Raw genomic sequence first — 5225 nt, 5'->3', positions numbered from 1 at the left:
TGTGGATTATTGCACTTTTTCAGCTAATCGCACGGACATTTCAAGCTCATCATCACCTGCAAATGATCAGACCTCCGAGAGAACTTTTGTCTCATTCTACTTGCACTCTAACGCACATATCGCACAGACCCATTGTGAGCTGTAAAGCAGAAAGATGGATCCTATCCATACTCTCATTGCTGAACAGTTGAGAGCTTAGCTGAAAAATTCCTGTCGTTCTACCTTATTTGTAAATTTCTTGCAGGTGGCGGGTGCTCCACTCTAAGGAATATTTAATTCCTTACCACACATGTTATAATCTTTGTACTGTTAGCTTTAGATTTACCAAAACTATGTTATTTGAGGACACCAAAGATTGCAACGTGGTCATAGTAGTAGGGTAGAGACGGGAAAAGAATGGAGGGAAGGACCTACCCTAACTATCCAATTATCCTGTATCCAATAAGGCATACTACAATAATTATCCTGTATCCAATAAGGCAGGCCCTTATACTACATAGTTGTTGGGGATTGTACAGTAAGTATTGTCAGATTGTAACGCGTGTGGTGACCCTTACTGAGATTACCCCCTGCAGATGTTTTAGTTTGTCTCAACACTTGCGACTGCCACATTTACGGGACAGCTCGGCGTGTCTATAAATGTGAGGGGGAAAAAAATCAATAAAAGATATGTGAAATAAAAAAGAAACTCATATATTTAATTGTAACATTACATTTTAAGGATTAAGTGTGGTTATGTGGATACAACATTTTCCCAATAGTGGTCCTCCGAGTCTTGCCAGCGCTTAGCGTGATGTAGGAGGCGGGCTATAGATCCTCAGTATTTGGGTTGGTGCCCATCAGCTCCCAATTGAACAACATGAATATCTCCAAGGAATGGGAGATATTCATGTTGTATTTATTTGTTCAACCATTTAATTTTAAAACCCCTCGGCTTTCCTACAAGATCAGAATTCTTATTTATAACACAAGCATCGCTAAAACTGCCACAAGAAAGTCGCTTAAAATCAGTTATGGATTGTATTATAATTATTTCTTTAATATAAACTGGGTTTGAAAAAAATGTCAATGTGTTTTGTTTTTTATTTCGATTCAAAGGAGGCTTTTACACATGGTTTACACACAAGATCTCCCTGGAAGGTCCTGGTAATATAGCTTTCCCAAGGGGTAGCTGGAAGGCACTGGTTATGTAGCCTTTCCAAGAGATAGCTGGGAAGCAGGAGAGAGGGCAGCATTCACAAGGCTTAGCTGAAAGGCCCTGGAAATATAGCCTTCCCAAGGGGTAGCTGGAAGGCACTGGTAATGCAGCCTTCCCAGAGGGTAGCTGGAATGCTCTGCTGATGTAGCCTTTCCAATGGATAACTGGAAGGCACTGGTGATGTATCCTTCCAAAGACATAGCTGTGAGGCACTGGTGATATAGCCTTCTCAAGGGATAGCTGGAAGGCACTGGTAATGCAGCCTTCCCAGGGGGTAGCTGGAACGCTTTGCTGATGTAGCCTTTCCAATGGATAGCTAGAAGGCACTGGTGATGTAGCCTTCCAAAGACATAGCTGTGAGGCACTGGTGATATAGCCTTCCCAAGGGATAGCTGGGTGGCACTGGTAATGTAGCTTTTCCAGGGGGTCACTGGGAGGCTCTGGTGATGTAGCCTTCCCTAGGGGTAGCTGGGAGGAACTGTTGCTGTAACCTTCCCAGGGGGATAGCTGGGAGGCACTGTTGATGTTGCCTTCCCAGGGGGTAGCTACAATGTTACATACAAAATGTTATATACAAATATTTCACATTTACCACTTGCTGCCAGTAGGTGGCACATTCCAAACATGAGCAAAAGGTAACACAGAAACAAACTTCAATAACATTAAAGGTGGCCATACACTCTACAACCATCGCAAGACTTTAGTCTTGCGATGGTTGTAAAGGGATTAAAAAAACGTACGATCTGCCTAACTTGGACAGGCAGATCGCACTCTCGATCATCGCAAGCCCGCCCTCCTGAGGGGCGGGCTTCCGATGACCGCAATGCTGAACGGGCAGTGTGCGCGTGCGCACACCGGCCCGTTCAGCATTTATCTTCCGAGCACCGTTCTAACCAGCCAAGAATCGTACGATTCCCGGCTGGTTTTCGAACATGCTGGTTCGACAGAAGACGTGCGACCGTACAGTAGAAACGGTCGCACGTCTCCGTTCACACTGCTCGATTATCGTACGAAAAACCGATCGCATACGATTATCGTACGATAATCGTGCAGTGTATGGGCACCTTAACACAGATTGATAACATTATTTATGATGCTATGAAAAAATTTGCTTAAATAATAAATCTGCTCAAACACCATGTAAAGACGAAGCTTTAGGTGTACTTGATTATGAAGACTATTGTGAAAATACACATTATTAAAGCAGAACTTCAGCTGAAATTAAGAAAGATAAAAATGAATAGCCCTTTAAAGATTTTTTTTTTTAAACAGATTTTGCGGCCGTATTCATAGTCAGAGTCCACGGTGTTCAAGAGCGGGCATACTTTTTTCTGCCACTAGATGTCCTCAGTGGCAGAAATGTATTTGATCATAGGTCATCCCGGACCAGCCCCCATCCTGTGACTGGACAGCGAGAGGGGAAGCAGCACACTGATGATCTCCTCTCTCTGTCACTCTCCTTTCTCCTCCGATCAGCATGCTTTTTGTCAGCACATTAACTCATTGGATCCTTGTGCTGTTTCTTCCTCCCACACTCCAGCCCTGCTGTACAGGGACTGCAAGAGGCTGATAACAGATCAAATTCAGGTACTTATACTGCATGGATTTAAAGATTACATTTAATGATACATTACTGATTACAGAGCTTCATTAATTTGTATCTTTTATATGTTCCTAGAGTTCAGCTGTAAATAATCTATTTTCAACTGTTTTTCGAGGTTAATAAACCTAGAAAAGGCTAAAGAAGAAACTGAATGAACCTAGAGGCACAAAATTACAAATAAAACCACATCCACCAAGAAATAAAAAAAAAAAAAGAATAGAAAAGAACATTCAAAACAGGTACATTAGGCCTGGAAATGACTATGTCAGGCACCAATGGAAGGCAACAATTATTCTCCCTGGGGTAGAAATTTTGCTCTAAACAAAAAAGGACCAAAGTTGACTGTCCAAGACATGAATTCAGCAAACGCTTACTCTCCTCCCCTATCACTAATCTCACATTTCTCAAAAATAGTGCCCCCAATCCATTTGGGGGATAGTTTGGAAAAGTAAAAGCTCCACATACTGCCTCATACTACTCAATACCGAAAGGTCATAAATCTAAACATATCCATAAGAAAGACAATGTCCGTCTCAACTGGACAGATACATGTCCAAAATCTCCTATCATATATTCATGGTAACTAGTGATGGGCCAAACACCCCCGTGTTCGCTTCGTATTCGAACGTCCGAAAAGTTCGAATTCGAACTCAAACTCAATGCAAGTCTATGGGGGTAGAACTTTCAAAAACAATTGTCCCCTTTAAGAGGGCTTATATGCAAGTTATTGGCCATAAAAGGTGTATGGGGATCCGGGTACTGCTCTGGGGGACAGGAATCAATGAAGAAGAAAAAAAAACGTTTTTAAAGGAGAAGGGATTTTAACATCACTTAAAGGGTAACAATAAAAAAGAAAAAATTCCTTCAAATATCGTGCCTGGGGGGAGTCCCCTTAACCTGCCTGTAAAGTGTCGGATCTGTATGATGTATAGAACCTGCTGCAGCAAAACTGACATTTCTAAAGAAAAAAAATGAAATTTGTTTTCTACTCTTAAAGTGTGCGGTTCCCCCTCCCAAACAATACCAGACCCTTTAGGTCTGGTAGGAATGTTTGGAGGGACCGAATTTAAAAAAAAAAAAAAGTGTAAGATTCCCCCTAAAACTCATACCAGGCCCTTAAGATCTAGTAGGAATTTTAAGGTGGAATCCCACCCTCCTCCGCTCGGCCCGGCTGTGTGCGTGGCCGAGCGGAGGATCGGTAAAAATCTGTGACATTTACCGGTCCTCTGTGTGTGCGGAACAAACACTGGATCGATTGTCTGATCACTCCAATGCTTAAATAAAGCTTGTGGATTGCCTCAACATTGGCTCCCTGCACTAACCTCTCACCCTAATATACATTGAGTAAGAAAAAAGTAAAGAAGAAGGGTTTGTAGAGAGGTATAAAGCCAATGCATATATATATATATATTTTAAAAAAATATTGATGTTGACATCTAGACATTGGTGTACTGTTTTGTTTCATTGTTGTGTATTCATTTGCAAACTGGTCTATACGGGAACCTTTCCCGCACATAACTAACTTAGAGCCCTATATGATAGTCTGCAGGAGAAAGCATCGTTACATAGACCATTAACTTGGTTTGAAAACCCCTGCTGTCAGGAGAGAGTAACCCACGCGATCTCCATATTGTATCATAATATAATAAAAGCAAGATTTCCAACAAGGCCTTACTTTATGCTAGCATGGGAGACAGATTTACAAACTTCATTTACAAAGGAGGAGGTGCAAAAATAATTTATTCTAACTCATAAGACATATATCGCCTCTTTATATCAAGAAAAGGGATACAAGATATTATCGAGATGGTACAGATGTCCGACTTTATTACATAGAATTTCCCCATTAAATGCACCAACATGTTGGAGAAATGCGGAAGAGAGGAAGGAACATATCTCCATGTATGGTGGAGCTGTGATTATATAATGCCTTTTTGGAAACAGGTTTTTGAAAAATATAACCAAGTAATGGAAGCGGGAGAGGATCCATTACCTAAAATAGCTCTTCTTTCAATATTCCCAGGACCAATATCCAGAAACAAAAGGGAGCTTCTTAGATTCTTTATATCAGCAGCAAGAATACTAATCCCACGATACTGGAACACACAAAGAGTTACAAACATTAAAGAATGGGAAGTAGAATTAAGTAAGATTCAGAGATATGAAGAACTAACGGCATATATAAATGAACGAGACTCTCAATGGGAAGATATGTGGAACCCATGGAATAGGTATAAAGAACAAAGAAAAGGGGAAAATGGGGGACCCGAGAGAAAGAGAGAAGACTGACAGAGGCAGAAGAAATAAATAGAATAATACATTTTAAGTAAGAAGGGATATAAAGGTTAAGATTAAAGGTTTTTCTTTATAAAATGTGTAATGGAGACTAATAAGGGGAGAGGGAAGGGAAGGGGATGGGAGAGG

At 41.0% G+C, this 5225-nt stretch overlaps 1 long non-coding RNA gene across 1 annotated transcript in view; it reads right to left on the bottom strand.

The window, feature by feature from the left end:
- Positions 1–158: 158 nt before the first annotated feature.
- Positions 159–5225, bottom strand: part of LOC108796759 — a 9824-nt gene continuing 4757 nt past the window's right edge. The window contains exon 3 of the long non-coding RNA XR_001941830.1: positions 159–237. This is a non-coding gene — a long non-coding RNA (uncharacterized LOC108796759). The remainder of the gene's footprint in view (positions 238–5225) is intronic.

The sequence above is a fragment of the Nanorana parkeri genome, unplaced genomic scaffold (genome assembly GCF_000935625.1).
Source record: "Nanorana parkeri isolate BGI_ZX_2015 unplaced genomic scaffold, ASM93562v1 scaffold1166, whole genome shotgun sequence".
Classification (NCBI taxonomy): domain Eukaryota; kingdom Metazoa; phylum Chordata; class Amphibia; order Anura; family Dicroglossidae; genus Nanorana; species Nanorana parkeri.
Note: the sequence above shows the minus strand (reverse complement) of the source record. Positions and strands in the feature narration are given on the sequence as shown.